The sequence below is a fragment of the Magnolia sinica genome, chromosome 6, assembly GCF_029962835.1.
Source record: "Magnolia sinica isolate HGM2019 chromosome 6, MsV1, whole genome shotgun sequence".
In the NCBI taxonomy this organism is placed as follows: domain Eukaryota; kingdom Viridiplantae; phylum Streptophyta; class Magnoliopsida; order Magnoliales; family Magnoliaceae; genus Magnolia; species Magnolia sinica.
In genome coordinates, this window is record NC_080578.1 from 89,021,017 (window position 1) to 89,039,828 (window position 18,812).

An 18,812-nucleotide genomic window follows, 5' to 3' on the forward strand; every position below is an offset into this window, starting at 1 on the left:
GTTTCAGGACAAATAGCAATTAGAGTAAGTCAGCTAAAACAGAAAGGGAAAAAAATAAAAATCAATAACATAAACAAATAGAAGAAGCGTCGAAATCAAACTTGAGATTAGCAGAGTCGAAATCAATAACACAAATATGCTTCAGTTCTAATAAAGGAACAGATTGACCAGTCTAAAGTATATTTCAAGTTCCTCATGAACCTTTTTCACAGAATAAGACTAGAAGAATTGCATCAAATAAATAAAAACGCAAAGTTCAATTCTAATAAAGGAACAGATTGACTAGTTTAAAGTATATTTCAAAAATTGGTACACAGAGAAAGATATTTCAATTAGTAATCATAAAAGAGGAAAAAAAAAAATCATTACTGGTAGGAAAAAAAATATATCGTTGAACCTTACCCTCATATAGCGTGCCAGTAATCCAGGTTTTCTTTGACCACTACCTGCATTTTTAAGATAGATTTCATAATCCAATCAGAGGTCACATGAGTCATGAAATAAAAATAAACAAAAAAGGTTGGCCATCCAATGAAGATGTGTTTGATGCTGCTCAAGAATCATACACAAGAAACCCATGCAATCAATGCCATGCTTATTTTGAGTTCCATGTTTTAGTTTCCTACAACATAAATCTTCTTCATCAGTGCTATTTATCTTGCATTCTGACTAGTGGACTGTGAGATTCTCATCTAGTCTTTAACAAGGCTGATGCAGACATAACAGTGTCTACTGGATTCTCCCCACCATAAGATACATATGATACAAGTGAAACTATAATGTTATCGACTTCTGATACAGGAATGTCTACTCTTGAAAATTCAAAAAGTACTCCAAGAATATCAAGAATGTGCCGCGTGAGTGTGGAGAAATGGCAACCCAAGAGCTTATATAAATCTGGCAACAATTTAATAGTGACTTTCTTTGAGAGAAAACGGAAAAGAAGTTTCAGTGAATTTAGCATATGGAGGACCTCCAAATGCTTCAGTTGAGACAGTAATTCACTTTTTGATCCGTCAACAATTCTTATTGCACTCAATTCAATTGCTAGAGGCATGTTACGATTGAACAAAGACCATACCATTTTGCTCGCCCTCTTTTTTTTTATTTTTTTTCAAAAAACAGCCAACTGACGGCCTTGAATCTATTTGATAGCAAAATGAGCATTAACAATTTCGGGGAGGCCCAGAGAAAAAGGATTGGGCTTGCCTATCATAAAGAGCCAAACAAAAGGAAACAAGCGGACTGACAGACAGAAGGAAGAAATGGAGGCTACAAGAAGCGAAGTGCCCCCAAGCCAGCTTTATTGAGAACCAGCTCCCTACGAGTGATGCGGGGAAGATCCGCAAAAGATTGGAACAACCGATTCTGTTGATTTAGGCTACCCCATCTGGCTAGGCTATCTACCGCTGCATTTGATTGCCGAGGAATATATTTAATTAACAGAAATTGAAAGAGTTCTCCGAAGATTATCGAATTGGTTTTTCCAGTAGAAGGTGATCCAAGGGACAATCCCTCTATTAGAGAATAGATCCACGATAGAGATGGAGTCACTTTCCACCTCTACGTTAGTGAAGCCTGATTCCTTGCAATGCTTTAATCCATCGACGACAGCCTTGACTTCAACCATGAAATTAGTCCCCACCCCGTATCCCCTAGTGAATGTGATGTAGAGCGGGTCGCGGACAGTTACATGGCCCCCCCACTTCCAAATAAACCCGGGTTACCTCTGGAAGATCCATCAACATTTAGTTTTACCCATCCCCTCGATGGGCAAGACCATTTCACCACAGATAGCTTGGGAGGAGGAATAATCGACCGAGGAATGCCCAGATCAGCTACCACCTCGCTATCACTCTGGGATTTACATGGCGGGAGGGGGAAATCTTTGTATAGACGGATGAGCCACGAATAAACCTGATTGATGGAGTGTTGAATCCTGATTTGACGGTTGTCGAAGCGCTGTTCGTTCCTCGCTATCCAGATTTCCCAGAGGATGAGGGCCGGAGTGATCCCTCTTAGCAGACCTAGAGGGGACGATTCCTTCGCAATAGCCCACTATTGCAAGAGTTGGCCACCTACTGATTGGTTGGGGAGTAAATGGATCGAGAGAATGGATGAGAAATAAGACCACAGAGCCGATGCTATCTCGCTATGAACGAAGAGGTGGTCGAGGGATTCCTCGTTACGACTATCATCCTTACAGCAAACACAGGAGGCAGCCATCTGAATACCCTTCTTCTTCACGCTAATATCAACCAGGACTGCCTTATAAAGGATTTTCCATGAGAAGATGGCAATTTTAGGAGGGAGATGAGAGTGCCAAGTCCAAGAAGCCCAGAATTGCTGCCGATGATGGGATCTGATGACCTGCTAGGCAGATTTGGTTGAAAAATGGCCCGACCTTTCTCTAGTCCAAATGAGGCGGTCCTCTTCCTGGCGAAGGGACAGCCCTTCCGAACTGATGAGGTGGCGAACAGAATCTGGCAGGGAGGCAGGGAACGAGTTATTATGGAGCAGACCCTCAGTTCCAATGACCTCATTAATCTTTAGATTTTGGGACTGAGGAGAAAGGTTGCTAAGAAGGTAGCCTTTGAGAGGGCATAGGCCCGTCCAGTCCACTTCCCAGAAGTTGTTGTTCCCATTACCCAGCAACAGTCGACAATTTGCAGCTAGGAGGTCGATGAGTTAACTCACCTGAGTCCATGACAGGGAGTCGGAATGGCGCTGAGCAGCTAGGCCCCAAGGCAGCGTGGCATTGTATTTAGCTCTTATGAATTTGGCCCATAAACTACTGTGGTGATTAGAGAAGGTAGTCCAGGCTCTCTTTAACTTGAGGGCTGTGGAGATGTCTCTTAAAGCTTTGATGCCCAGCCCTCCTTCTTTAGAAGGGCCCGCAATAGTCTTCCAACTCACCCAATGAAGATTCTTTTTTCCTTTAGATCATCCCCAAAAGAAGTCGGTGAACCCTTTCTCGAGGGAAGAGATTGTCTTCTTCGGGATATCGACTACCACTAGGGAATGAAGCGGAATGCTCGAGAGGACATGTTTGATTAGAACAACCCTGGCAGCCTTATTGAGGAAGCGTGCTTTCCACCCAGAGAGACGGTCAAGAATTTTGTCAACTAACAGCTGGAAGTTGGATGCTTGGATTCGCCCTTTGGATAGGGGGACTCCGAGTTAGAGGAACGGCGGGGAAGATCGCAAGAAAACTGCTTCCCTTTTGATACGTTGAATCCTGTTGATAGGCATCTTAGAGTAAACAATGAAGGAGTGAAGGAATCTCCTTAAAATCCTGACAGAGGAAGAAGACCTGTTGGAGAAAACAGTTATATCATCAGTGAAAAGGAGATGCGAGATTGCCAAACTACAACGGTTAGTCTTATAAACCAGACCGGGGTCAGATTGGAACAGAGATTTCAATCCGCTACTAAGAACTTCCATGGCCAAAATGAAGAGACTTGGGGACAGAGGGTCCCCCTAGCGAAGGTCTCTCTCCAATTTGAAGAAGCCCAAGGATTCTCCATTAACCAACACCGAGAACCAAGGCCCCGACCAACATTTCTCTGTCATGGAGATCCAAGCCTCATAGAAACTGAAGCTAAGAAGAACCTCTTTGAGGTAGGACTAGTTAATACTGTCACGCCTTCTCTAGATCAATCTTGAATAAGACGTTGCTTCCCCTGACTTTCTTGTCTATGTCGCAAAGGAGTTCTTGTGCTAAAGATATACTGTCAGCAGTGGATCTCCCTTGGACGAAGGCCATCTGCTCTTCTAAGATAAGCTTGGGGAGAAGGGAATTCAACCTAGCTGTAATTACCTTGGAAAAAACCTTGTAGATGTAATTACATAAACTAATCGGGCGAAAATCTGTAAAAGTTTTGGGCACCGATTTCTTGGGAATTAAACAAAGAAGAGAGGCAGAGAACGCTCTAGGAATCGTACCTCCCTGGAATAGGAATTTGATAACCCGGTGAAGATCTGTGCCCACAATATCCTAGCAAGCAGCAAAGAATGCTCCCGAGAATCCATCCGAGCCCGAGGCCCCGTCCAGAGGTAAAGCTGAAACTGCGGAATGGACCTCCTCCAAGGTGGGAAGGGTCATAAGAAAATCATTGTCAACCTGGGTTACGAGCTCTGGAATCACTCTATTAAAGCTACCAAAAGGAGAAACCAAATGGAAGGCATATTGGTGCTTGAAGAAGTTTGCAGCTGCCTCTTTGATGCTGTCACAGTCACTGATTTTAGCTCCACTAGGGAGTCGAATTTCTCTGATTTAAGCATTCATGAACCTGTTGTTAGTAGAGGTGTGAAAGAATTTTGAGTTCCTGTCGCCTTCCTTGAGCCACCTGTTCTTGGATTTTTGCTTCCAGAAGATTTCTTCCATATTTTCCAGGTGGAGGAGGTCCTTTTTCTGAGCTTCCAACTACGACTGAATGAGGGGAGAGGAGCTGAGCGTCAATTCCTGTTCCAACTGATCGACCCGATCCGTGGCCAGCTTGATTTGGCTGAAAAGACTACCAAAAACCTCTTTGTTCTAGCTCTTCAGAGCTGTCTTGGTTTTCTACATCTTGGTCAGGAGGTGGATCATCGGGTTGATGAACACGTCAGACTCCCAAGCAGAGGAGACGATTGACTTGAATCCATAATGGAGAGTCCACATCCTTTGGAATCTGAATGGGCTAGGGGAGGAAGCAGAGGTTGCCGAAGTAAAAAGGAGGAGCGGGGAGTGGTTTGAGTTAAGACGGGACAAATGAGTAACGTGAAATGAAGGGAAGAGATGAACTAGGCATCTGAGTAGAGGGCTCTATCCAGACTAGCCCATTTTCTGGAATTCCTAGACTGATTGTTACACCAAGTAAAAGCATTACCAGAGAAGCCTGCATCTATCAGGTTGGATTAGTTGATTGCTTCAATGAATTCTAAAGTACTAGGCCCCGCCAGTGAGTTTCCTCCGTATGAGAAGTAACCGCATTAAAATCACCACAGACTAGCCACAGACCTCCCACGACCGTCGCCTGACTAGTCAGATCAGCCCACAGGAGTCCATGGATATGAATGAGTGGTGGAAGATCCAAATTTTCCCACCAGTGGCTGCATTGGACAGAGAACAGTGAAATCCCAACTTGAGACCAATCTTCACTCCTTTAGAGTCATCAAGCATTGGCTCGAGTAAAATAACAATCACAGGTTTGTATAGATTAATGAGTCTCTTCGCATGTCTGATCGAGGGAGAATTCCCAATTCCCCTCACATTCCAAAGAAGAATTCTATCCATCAGAGACACTACCTGAGAATATGGCCCTGCTGGTCTTGCTACGAGCGGTGAACCTCCTTGGACTGACATAGGTCTGGAGGGTAGGTTCGACGAGAATAGGATTCCCTGCCTTCTTTCTCCTCCCCTTGCTCTCTACAATGTCTCTCTAGGATGGGCTATCATCTGAATTTGCTGAATTTGAATCAGAATCAGAAGCTGACTGATCGGACCCCCCGGGGGCTGAGCTGACGGCTGCATGAAGAATGGAGAGAGGTCGACGTGCAGATGATTAGTGTTGAATGAGCTTCCCATGCTCCTAGGTTCCTTCTTGGCTGACATCTCGCTAGTTACATGGAGTAAAGTGTCTTGGTTTCAAGGTTCAGTACCCTCAGATCGGGAGAGATATCTCTTGTGGTATGTAATAAGCTTAGGAGGTCTGGTTTGAGCTACTTCCTGATAGATCTGGCTGTGGGAAGGGACCTGGGCCTTAGACTGGGTTGGTAAATCCACTGAGCCTTGATGGCTAAAGGGCAGGGCTTCATTCAAAACTGCATGTGTCCCAGAGGAATGATGGTTGCTGGCTGGGGAGAGATCTTGTATATGGGATGGACTGATGAGAATATGATTTCTGTGACTCAGCTGAGGCTGATTCCCACTGAACGGGGAGGCAACGGTTAGAGGGCGGGGCGAGAAGGGCGTGGCTGGAACGAAGGAACCTCTAGGGGAAGATGCGGAGGAATGTGGGACTGAGGCTTGGAGATGATCGATGGATGCGAATTGGGAGCCCTGCCGGTGAGATGTTCACTCCCCAAGTATAGGGTTGTGATGTATTAATAAACTTGGTAAGACCGAGGTCGAATCCCAAAGGACTGAAACTTGTACATTATCTGAAACTAAGTAGAACTAGAACTAGACTAAGATGAAATCTAAATCGATTGTAATTTGAGGAATAATGGTGAAATAATTATCTAAAATTTAGAAAATTTAAAGGTAGGAAACTAGGGTGCCAAGGATCCACTTGTAGAGATCAGGGAGATCTACGCTTGATTCATGATCTGAACTAAACTTCGAGTCCCATCTTCATCCAGTTGGAAGATATACCATGAAAATCTTGAAAAATACCATACCTTGTGGATGAGTCAATATCTACTACAGTCCCGAAGTGTTGTCCGATATCGATTATAACTGATTCAAACCATGCGTGGGAAGGGATTCTGTACAAGCGAATCCACCAACCTCCATGTCCAATAACAGCATTCGAATGCCAAGGTTCAATGCAATCTAAACCCATGGCTGAGTGGAGGGTTGAGTCAGTAGCAAAATCATTCAGATCCTCCCTGCTTCTGAAGTGGAGGAGAAATGCAAGAGGAGCTATCCTCGTGACATCCACTGAGGAGGCTACAAACCTAGAGTTCCTTAGGGTACGAATGAGGTGGATAGTGGAGATATGCTGGTGGCAGGCGTAGCCAATGAGAGCCAAGGCCAGTTTGTTTCTTATATGGGCAACTGAAGCTCTGTTTGCCGTCACTATGGCACGCTCTGTTTCAGGATGATGGGAGGGTTGGGGAGGGTGAACGGAGTTGAAAGTGTCCTTGTAAGATTTGGCTTGGGGGTTTGGGGGAGGGTTAGGAGGGCGGTTAGCAAGGTTTGGGGTTTGTGGTAGGAGGGGTAGGGTAGTCTGTCATCGAGCAATTGGGACTGCAAATTGGACCGTAACCACTCTACCATCAATCCTTTTACCGTTGAGGACCCCAATGGCAACTCTTGCTTCGTCTTCATAGAGGAATCAGACGAATGCGAAACCTTTAGGTTTGATGGTAGAGTGGGTTGGTGAACTGCCATTACCTTCCCGTATTTGGCAAAGATGGCTGAGATATCTTCACAGGTACAGTCGAAAGGTAGATTTGCTATGAAGACTGAGAACCCTCCCTTCTCCCTGGCATCATTTCGATTTGAGGAGCGTCCTGGAGTACCTTCGAAGTTTCTGTGGGAAGTGGGGAAGACCTTACCGGGAATCTTTCGTTTACTTCGCACTTTTTCCCACCCCGAAGAGACCTCCCTTGCGTAATGATGATCTCTACTACTTCTAGGGCGAGGCCGATGGTTGGTGGAGCGCTGTCGATTGAGTCCGCGACTAGAGATGGAAGGGGATCGGGGTCGACGGAGAGGACGGAGCCTAAAGGCATCCGGAGATCTAGCTTTGCGAAGGGGACGGTACCTAAAGGAATGTGGAGGTCGCACCCTCTTCTTCTTCTTCATCGCTCCACTCACTGGGTCACTCTTTGCTGGTGTTTAGAGAGATTTCAAGCTAATGCTACACCTTAGCAGTGGATTCGAAAGACATAAAGACCTCAACACACACTTGGGCACATCTCCGCACCTACAAAATAAAATTTTGAGTAACTAGAAACTCAATTTTGATACACATGGTAGAAAAGAAAAAAAATTCAACCAACCAAAAATCTAGTTGGTCCATTTGTTGGGTGGGACTCAAATGTACAACAATCAACAAAATGAAAACCAATGGTCTACATTTAATCTGCATGTGCCTCTCACCTGATGAGTGAACCCGCTTAACTTTTAGGATGAGTCACATGCATTGAGGGGATCATCAGGTGAATGTCTTGGATCCCCCATATATGTGCCACACCAGCACATGGAAGGCATTTACATTAGGCGCTTGAAGATGGGGCAACTGGAAATAGAACTATTATTCCCCCCTTGTTTTGGCTAGACTAGTTTAAACCATTTTATAAATGGTGACTATTCAACCATTTCCAGAAATCAGTTTTGGAAGGCATGTCAAATGGACTCCAAAATGATACAACACATGGTATATATGAGTATATGGAAAATAACAGTCTTGCCCGTGCTCTATTTGGTATGATTTGTTTCACCACCTTTTATCATTGGTGTCATGATGTGTATGCTGTGTGAATAAAGTGCATAAAAGTATGCCTGATTTTGTTTTTTGGATATGTATAGGCCCGGAAGAATATTAGCTGAATTTGGATCAGCCAACAAGGCATAAGATGTGTTGGGATCGCTAGAGGTTTGGCATATCTCCATGAAGAATCAAGATTGAAAATTGTTCACGGAGACATCAAAGCTAACTTGACCAAGAAAAATCAATATGATGTAAAAGAACCATCTAACTTGACCATGCATAGTCAAATGGAGGCATGCACATGCCTAGAACTAACCGAGCACCATGCTGTGAGGAATGTGCATGGAGGTAAAGGTAAATCATGTGGCAAGGAAGACTTCATAATGAACAACACAAAAAAGTATGTGTAGCTTAACAACAACAATAATAATAATTAGATAACATAATTGACAAGGGTAGTAATAGATATGACATGTCAATTCTAAAAAATTCATCTGCTAGAGCATACCTGCATAAAATTGTAGCGTTCTCTCCCTATTGATTCATTTTCCATAATAGCAAAGTAGGCCAAGATGGGGTAGTGACCAATATAAGACACGTTGCTATCACGTTGGATATTCACTGCCCACTCACTGGACATCCAAAAACATCAAGAAATAAGAATTGATAAAGTTCAACATGATAGCCCTTTTGATTTGATTGGAAAAAAAATAAGAGACCAATGTTTCTAAAGGTTTGGGGACTTGCAATCTGTTCAAGTAGGTGTGTCCTGTTCCAACATATTTAGCTTGGAGATGCTCAAGCTGGGAATTGATATTAAACCTATCACTTGCCTGCATCAAGTGATAGTAAAAATTACAACCAAAAGAGAATTTTGTGAAAGGGAAAAGGTTAGGCTACACAATCTCAAAATACAAAATGCAGAAAACACAAATTAGGGCATCAAAACAACTTAAAATAAGAATAATCAAGTACCTATTTCCAACACATGAGAATTTAGGGCTAGGGTTGTATACATAGACTCGAGACCCATCCAAAATATATTACATCCTAAACGTAAACACACAATCCAAAGGAGAATTCAAAGTTACGGTTTTAGACAAAGTTGTGCCACAATTTTGGATGTGCTTGGAGTTAAAAAAGTTGTCTCATAACTAGCAATAAATTCTTACTTTGGATGGGATTGAAGCCATAGAAGGTGTTTTGCATCAAGCTTATATTTGTGTTTTACCTTTGTCCATGTCTTTGTGGCCTAATGAATTGGTTGGATGACAAATAAACATCACTATAGGACTTAAGAAGGTTTCAACTGTGGACATCATTATCCCACTGTCTCCTACGGTGGATTCACTTGAGCTTTGGACAGGGTTCAATTTTGAGCTCAACTCCAAAAATGGCTGAAAAAAAATGGATGGATAACATAGACAAGCCATAGGCATTTATGATGGACCCAAGAGAGTTTACTTGGTACATTCATGGTGGGTTACCCATCATGCAATCAACTCTTTGTTATTTGGCATCTTCCTGGTCAAAGTTACTTTTATCCCTGCCATGCAAGGCACTCTATTCAATTGACGCCATTCCTCATCCCAGTCAACTCTCCAGCGAGTCTCTAAATGAAAACTTGCCCGTACCCTTCCCTCCAAAATTTGCCGTGCCTCCAAAATCCTGGCGTGCAAAAGATGTTATCATTCATTGCTCCACACCTTTACATTGAAAAAAAGAAAAAGAAAAAGAGAAGCCTTTTGATTGTCCATTGATTTCGACATTCTGGCCCACTTAATAAGTGCAGGAGTCTGATGTAAAAAAATGTCTGATGTTCCACCTTAGGTGATGTTCCTCTTTATATGTAGGCCAAGATTGAGAGAAATTGAGTTAGAAAGTTCAATCCAAATCCAACATGCATGGCAATTTTAGACAGCCATAATTTCATGAGTAGTTTTCCTTTCACATGTATTTATCACTGAAAACCTATCTATATATGAGCTCCCTAGCCAATGCTGATGACTATTGCCCCCCGAAGTTTCACAAGATTTAATTGTTGTAGATTCTAAATTTGAGTTTTAATCAAAATTTTGCCACCTTTTTATAAATCATGTTTTTTTCTATCTTTAACTGTGGTAGGGCTTGAAGACCCCTAAATAGCTTAAAACCTTTTTTTTTTTTTTTTACCAAAACCTGTTTTTAGTTACTCTCAAAGAGTTTAGGTAAGATTAGACATCTCTGCTATTTTTAATAAATTATTAATTTTAGTATTTCATAAAAGTTATGAATTTAGGAACCAGTGATTATATAAATCATATCAATAGCTTTGTAAAAAGACTTTATTATTATTATTATTATTTAAAATTAGACTTTATTTATTATTCTCAATAATTTGTATAATTTTTGAAAAAAGTTTACCTCGTGGATTCTAGGTTCCTCATGCATGCAAGGTTTTCTTCCTTAACTTTTCTCCACTCATATGCTACACTAGACGAAGAAGGGGTTGATCTCTTCCTCCCCTATCTCTATCATGCACCTGTTGTGCCAGTATCTAGTCGCATGTCTTCATACTCTAGCAGAGAGTGATGGTTGACAGCATATACTTCAGAGTTATACATATGGCATATACTCTGCGCCTTCTATGGTTTTTTGCACCTGTTTCTCTTTCGGCAAAACCCTCTGCAGCGAAAATGGTGAAAGGCCGCCAGGGCGAGCGTGTCAGGCTATACGTGCAAGGAACGATTCTCGGATACAAGAGATTGAAGTCGAACCAGTACCCATCGACATCTCTGGTTCAGATCAAGGGCATGAATATGAAGGAGGAGGTGACCTGGTACTGCGGCAAGAGGATGGTGTACATCTACAAGGCCAAGGTTAAGAAGGACGGTTCTCATTATAGGTGCATTTAGGGGAAGGTCACCCACCCGCACGAGAATTCTGGGATTGTTCGGGTTCAGTTCAAATCCAACTTGCCCCCCAAATCCATGGGAAGTAAGGTTGGGGTATTTATGTATCCAAGCAACATATAAGGGTAATGGTGCCCTGTCTGTGGTGAAGTTGAGTTAGAGGGATTTTGCTGGTTATTTCTAGTTCAAGGTTTGTAAGTTCTCTCTTTTTTATTTTTATTTTATTGGCCGTCAAACTACTAGTTTGTTAGAATTTCTTTTCCTCTTGAATGGAAATGCAACATTCCTTGCGAAAATAAAAATAAAAAATGTGCGGGGCCCACTGCAGGGAGGTTCTCTTCCAAAACTCAAATTTGTTGAGCCATCCTAACCTCTTATTAGTGGCCCATCTTTGTTGAACAGGCCCCCACCGAGTACCAACATCCATACCGTACATGGGTTGAGAAAGCGAGGTACTATGGTGATTCACGTGAGGAGAGAGTGCTGACGTGAAATGGGGCACCTGCCAAAATGGAACACATTTGCGAGTCTACGCCAAATATCTTGCATGGCTATTCGTGAATACGCCTGGCTGGCCATAAATCAGTTCCATCGCCCATACTGGTATGGAAAATGTGGAAGTTACTGAGAAAATAACTAACGGTATATATTCAACATTCCCATCGGCATATTCTAAGGGAAGCAAACGGAACGGCAGACGGACTGGCGTGTCTAGGCAGCAAAAGCCAAGTGGACAGGGAGTTTAACCCGGTAGATGCCCTCCCGCTGCTGACCAAAGGAGAGCTCCTCCTCCATCGAGCGGGCCTAGGCATGATCAGGGCTAATTAAAGCCATTTTGTACAGCTAGTTCTTTTGTTTTGCACAGTTAGTTCTTTCTTTACGATAGGCCGCCCCCTCTCTCTTTTTTTGTCTCGGAGGGTTATCCCGAATTGTATGCTTTATGCACAGCCCCACTCAATATTTGATGAATACAATTCCTGTTTATATATATATATATATATATATATATATATAACATTCACATGCGGTCCCCTGATGAGTAGACCAGACTGGCTTTAGGGATAGGACATGTTCATTTTGATCCCCACCTAGCACATGGCCTTGATCTGTTGCACAAAAGTCCCTCAGTCTCTTCTCACGCTAAAAATCATTTCCCTTGGTAATAATATTCACCAAATTCCCTCCAATTTTATCCAAAACTAAGCATTAAAGCATATATATTTTATTGAATGAATCGTTACATCGATGAACCAAAAACCAAGTCATCAAAAGTGTAGACTGATGGACATTCACTCCGAGCTCTCCCAGTAATGAGGATCACGAGTGTTGATCTGGAAAGGGAGTTATGATGTTGAGAGGGAATGCGCATGGAGGCGGGTGGTGAGTCCATGGACTCCAGGAGATCCAATGTGGACAGGTCCCGCAAAGTTCTTGGCTTTGATAGGGCATTTTCCACCGTTCTTGGGGACATAGGTGCAGTCGGAAGGTTTGGAAGGCGGAATGGGACTTCTTTGGAGGGACTCGAAGGTGAGACTATTTCTCAGCGACGGCCTCAGTCCTTCCCAAGGTCTAGTTGCTTGAACAGATTGAGAATTCAGAATCACGAAGATGATGAAGAAGAATACTATGGTTGTTCTTGTGAAGATATTTCTTGGGTAAGAGCCCATATTTGAGACCGAGAGGACAAAAAAGGAGATTTCTTATGTTGGTATTTTCAGAAAGACATGGGATATGGAAGGAAGAGGTGTTTTAATGCAGGGTTTTGAGGTTTTTGGAGGGAAGGAGGTGGTGGTTTTTATTGTTGTTGAAGGTGCTGAGAATGAAAGAGGTGTTATATATAGACGTGGAAAGGGTTATGATCATCAGAACGTTATTAGTGCCTTGATATTCGAGTTTAAGCATGTAGGGCCAGGCTTCTGAGGTAAAGACCGTTTCAGGGAAGGAAAGCACATTGGATGCATGACATATTGGAGAATGGTCAAAGAAAAACAAGGCCTAACTTAAAAACAAAAGCAAAAATTCGAGATCTCATACATCTGTAGTAGGCCCATCACACCAACGGTCCAGATCATAGAAACCTTCTCCCAACCTACAAAAATTAGCTGCTCCGGATGCGTTATGATGCCTGAGGAACTTAAAATTCCTGCACGCCGTCTTGTGTCGTCCGTTGTTTTTTGTTGTTTTTTTTTTTTTAAAATAAAAATAAAAATTTTAGTTCTCTCGTTTTTTTTCTCTTCCTCCTTTTTTTTTCGGGCTTGAAGGTCTGTTTGACTGCGTCATAATGGTTGACTAGAAACGGAGAATTTGACTAACGGGAAACGCGGGACAATGAGTATTATAAGGCCCTGACGCGTCAGAACATGAATAAATTAATAAATGCATGATTCAGCTATTACAACCGTAGATTTGAAGGGTCCCACAATGGATGTAAGGCTACAATCCTGACCTTTGATCTTTTGAATCAGGAATTTTTTTGAGAATTTCTCAAATCAGACAGTTGGGACAATTTATTTAACAGTCTTGATCTGCTAGCTATGGGCTCCACTTCCTACATGATGGACGCTTCAGGACACGAAATAACGTTAATGCATCAGGACCTTATTATCTATCGCGAGATGGAGATCCAAACTAAAGAAGGCGCTGACACGTCGTGTAGGGCAAAGACCCGACCGGAGCTATCTCTCACGTGCATCTCACGCACCGACCGTAGAAAGACGACCAGGATACGGTGGCGTAGGGCGGGAATAACTGGAATATTGTGGAGCCGTTTCTGTGTGTTACACGTGGAATTAGCTTAATTTAGAGTTTTGGACCGTACATCTAGTTAACTCTATTTTGGATGGCAAACGGCCATAAATACGCATCGATTAGATGATCCTAGCCGTGTGATTGGTGGCCCAAAAAGTGAGGGTAATGATTGAAAATTGTTAACCACCAAATATGAAATGTTGAAAATTAAAGAAAGGGGATGTATGCATGCTCTCTCTCTTTGGTCCAGACGCATCGGAGGAAAAGGGAAGGGTGGTGGCCAACAAAGCTTGCCGGCATTAAGGCAACCGTTGGAGGGGACAGTTTGTGTACTGTCTCGTTCCCTCTTGTCGGGGAATTTGCAGGGGCCAAAAATGAATGTGTAACGATCTAGTCGATGTGCCATACTTGTACAATGGTATTAAGGATCTATTGTTTGTTATTTTGACAGCCGCGTTGATTTCTGTTGTTTTTCTTCCATCTATGGTGTTCGAACCTTCATATGAGCCACCACAGGTTCTGGGTGGGTGGCTGTCCAGTGATTATGGATTCAGATTCAGTAGCCAGTGCGGACGGTACTGGTTAGTGCTGTCACTACAACAATTGAGAGTTTTACCGACGCTTCACCTGAAAGCGCAGGCAATTGTAATAGTGGCGCTAAACAAGCGCCGATAAATGAGTATGTCGGGAAAAGTATTGGCGGTGCTAGGTGAGTTTTACCGGCACTTGTCTGAGCGCCAATAATTGTAGTTTTTCCTGACGCGAATAAGCACCGGTAAAAGTTACTCCAAGCGCAGGTAGAAGTGGTTTCGAACACTTTTTCTCAAGAAAAAGCGCCATAAAATTTCTACACAAGCGCCGGTAAAAGCTTTTATATAGATTTGATAGGCCCATGCCAATAATTTTTTTATTATATATAATTCAATTGAAACCTGTATTTTTAAAATATTTGAAACATAAAAATGATGTCATACAAATAAAACTGAATATTAAACAAAATTTATATTACTAGACAATAAAAAATATAATATTTATTACAATACACATCTTCAATTTGATGAGTTGGCTAAAAAATATTAATGTTAATTGCTAACTAATATAGCGGATTTCCTTCACTTGAGGGTTATTTGCGGGGCTTATGCCATACAAATATCCTGCAATTTGAGTCCGAAGATCTGCTATGCAAATAAACTTCTTCAAAATGTTCTTGGGCATGATGTATGTGTAGCCTGTCTCCTATAATCAGGAATTACTCATATAAGTTCAGTTTTCAGAATGTTGAAAGTTAAAAAGTGCATACAATGGAAAATAACCATAATTATTTACCTTAATTTCCTCAGTGTTTACATAAATATGATTGACTCTAAGATATAGATTCGTCGCTGAGATTGCTCACACACGCCAATCAATTTTAAAACGAAATACTGCTTGCTCATAGGGGCTTGTTGTGGTGACAATAAGTTCATCGCCGTGCACAATTGTTGTCCTTGTTGTGACTGCTATAAGTTGGCTTGCTTCTTTCGCCTACATATGAAGATTTGCTAAAGATTATTAGTCAAGTGAAGCCGGCAAAGAAGCTTCTCAGCTTGATAGACTTTTATTAAACACATCACATGCTTCTCAATCTCCGTAATCTATTGCCTCTGTTGTGAAGGTGGAGTTATTTTAGACCCCAGTATTATATCACGAATTTCAGACTGTGTCAGTGCCGAGGTGTTTATATTATTCTTCTTGGCATAATCTGAGAGTATAAGATCTCTCAGAGCAACCTCAACCTGCATTGAAGGAGATATTAGCAACTCTCATATATGAAAATTAAGGTAGCAATCACCAGTTCTACTTCAAAATGCATCATGGTATATGATTTCACACCCTGTAACAACTATTGGGTCTATCAACACATGATAGACAATTGTATACTGCCTCATTGGGGTTAATTCCAATAGGGAGCTACAAGATTTGAAACGAGTAAATTTTCCTAAGTATGCATGTACACATTAGGGTATATGAGCATTCATGAATGTATGCATCTAACAGTCTGCATGCATTTAATAGCATCTTTTTTTAATGTTCCAACCCTGTAAGGGGTGTGATCAATTTAATAGATAAGAAATACCTAGATGCAGGCCATTCCTGGTAATTTTCAAACAACAACAACAACAACAACAATAATAATAATACTGGCCCAATTCCTTTTATCCGTGAGATACTAGCCTGCATGTGCTTGGATATGGAACAAATGGTACCCAAAACTTACATCTCTAGATTTTAGGTCGAAGGCTGTGATGACTACTTATGTGGATGGATGATGATCATCTCCTGTTAAAAGCGAAAGATTTCTTGCTTTAATGTTTTACCAAGAGTTTCAACAGGAGGTCATGGGTTCGAGTACCCATTGTCGTGAAATCCCACCATGGTATGAGTGCATGAGTGTGTGAAGGGTGTGAGTGCATGTGTTAAAAAAAAAAAAAAAGAAAAAAAAAAGAAAAAGAAAAAGAAGAAGAAGATCCATGTCGGACCAATGGATGGTCTCTTTGGACTGAACTACATAAGACACTGACATCAAAGAAAAGAAATAGTCATAGTGAACCTATCTCAAGAAACTACAAGTAATTAGGGCAACGACATTTAAGATTTAGCTGTTTGGTTCCATAGTATAATACTAGATCAACCCCTCGTGGCTAGTGTTCCTGGCCCTTTGATTTCTAACATATAGGATTCCCTTCTTGGGGGCCCCATGGTATTCTATGATTCAAACCCTTCATTTGCCAGCCTTGAGAGTAGCTAAGTGATGCACAGGAAATATACCAATTAAGACAATCATATGCCTTTGATGTTTGGACTTGTCATTATGAAATATGGAATGTTGACGTACTTTGTCTACATTTTTAGACCACCAAGGTAAGTGTTTGGAACATCTAATTTGGGATATTCCAAGGCATTCCTCTTCCACAGTGAGGAACATCGGATCAGCAGTTTAGATCCCTGAACCACGGGCCAAACATGCAGTGAATCATCAGATGAGTAGGACTTCGTAATTCCTCTACAAATCTAAGTCACCATTTATTTATTTTGGTTAGTTACAAACATGGCTAGTCAAAGAGTTCAAGGAAAAAGTGAGTAAAAAGGAAAAGAGTGTCAGAATAATTGATCAAGTGAGTTGTAGTTATTGGCAATCCTTGAATACCTTCTATTTGATCTACTCGTCACTTCGGGTTCAGTATAGCTGCTAGCATAGGAAGGGCTGGGTGAGGTAGCCCATGTAGGCGTATTCCCATAAGGATATGAATGGCGGTGGCTTTCCATCCTAGAGCTTTTTCCTCCCATGATTACTATTAGAATTTCTAAACACTGAACAGAATCAAATAGCTTTATTCTAACAAATGGCCTTCTACCACCAACCGAACCGTCTGATCACAGCCTCTGACTGCACAAAATATCAGATTACTAAGCTTAATACATCGTACTTTTTTTTTTCTGAAGGTGAGCTTAATAAGTCATACTAGTACATAGGAGAACAAAAACTGATGCCGTGGAGTTATTGAAACGTCTTCTTTTAAGAAACGAGTGTAGTTTGCTCTGAAACTTTCTCATTTAGATGCAAGGACACAGGAAAGGAGACGCCAAGAGGACAGCATTAGTAATCTCGAGAGTCAAGATTAATAGCAGAGAGCAGACCTATTTAACTAACAAAGGTATGAATGTGGGTAGCATTTATTTCCTTTAGAAAACATGGATTTCTTTGATGTCAAGAATCGTAAGTAGCAAAGGTTACAATACTCATGTTTCCACTATGAACAGTTTCAAGTACAACTACACAGGCACCATGCAAACTATCCTGAAGAATGGGAATTTAAAATGAAGGAATTATAGGTTCCTGGATAAGGTCTTCATTTTGTACAAGTGGGGCCGTTGGTCAGTTGGGCCCTTCAAAGGTGGGCCATAACCCCAAAAAACCCTCAACAGGCAAATCCTGACCATCCAATTTGTGGCCCAGAAGTAGATGGTTAATAAACAATACATCAAAGGTCCACATTAAACAGAAAGGACCCAAGATTGGTGGTGGTGATTAGAGAGTTTTGGGGCACCATCCACGCACAATGCCTGTGGGTTCCAACAGACCATTGGTTTGTATCACAAATCATAGGCCCCAGTTGTACAAACTGAACCCAAGGAGAAACCATTTACATCTTATAATCCACAAAATGGAATGGGTTAAACAGAGGCAATCAAGTTGATTCAACTAGAAAGAAAAATGATCCTAGTAAATCAGACATACCAACAGAATTATTCTACTTCAGAACTTAAAATTCCTCAAAAAATCTCATCTTTAAAACAAGCCACGCATTCTATAAGAAGAAAAACCCATACTAAAATCAAACCGTAGAATTTTGACCTTTTGCTCTGCCAATAAACAATTTCATCTACATTGTGTTACTTTCCAGGGAGCAAAATCTTTCAAATAGAATAACTAATGAAGCAAATCTTAAAATGCAAAAGCAGTAGAATGGTTATTGGAAAAATTAGCCACATTGCCAGAGCACCAGGAATGTATTGTATAGAGATCCAGATTTCCTCACGTCAGTGTCTGAAACTTGTGTTTGTGTTTGTGTGTTTTTTTTTAATAGTACCAATTCAGAATAGTTCCTGAGTAAGAACATAAATAAAAGAATTCAATTAAAATTTATAACAGTGGAATTAAAAAGAATATGATAGCCAAAGTAAATCACAATGCAGGAAAGTAAAATAACCTCAAAATTCAGATCTTGAGAGGTTGATACAAACGTTGTTCTAAGGACAACCTTACACCAAAAACCAGAGTTTATGGTAGGACAACCTTATTTCTAGAAAGATCTTTATATCAAGTCTCAAATCGAAGAGGAATACAGAAATAAATACAAACTGAATTGAAATAAGTTGTAATAAAAAATGTATTGTTCTAGGGACAGCTATACACCATAAAAATGGCAGGGCAACCTTACTGGAACAACTTTCAAATGAAATTAAAAATCAAGCTGAAAAAAAGAAT

At 41.3% G+C, this 18,812-nt stretch overlaps 1 long non-coding RNA gene and 1 pseudogene across 2 annotated transcripts; one reads left to right on the forward strand and one right to left on the reverse strand.

Annotated features, from left to right (window-relative positions):
• The first annotated feature begins 10,763 nt into the window (after positions 1-10,763).
• LOC131250120 (large ribosomal subunit protein eL33y-like) lies at positions 10,764-11,329 on the forward strand (annotated as a pseudogene).
• A 3,374-nt stretch (positions 11,330-14,703) lies between these two features.
• Positions 14,704-16,013, reverse strand: LOC131249037 (uncharacterized). Of its 2 annotated transcripts, XR_009172654.1 has the most exons (4): positions 15,936-16,013; positions 15,397-15,706; positions 15,110-15,307; positions 14,704-15,019 (listed from the first exon to the last, which is right to left on the reverse strand). It is a non-coding gene; the product is annotated as an uncharacterized LOC131249037 (long non-coding RNA). The 2 variants fall into 2 exon arrangements; XR_009172653.1 differs by lacking the exon at positions 15,936-16,013 and having other exon boundaries at positions 15,397-15,920.
• Between the last annotated feature and the right edge of the window lie 2,799 nt (positions 16,014-18,812).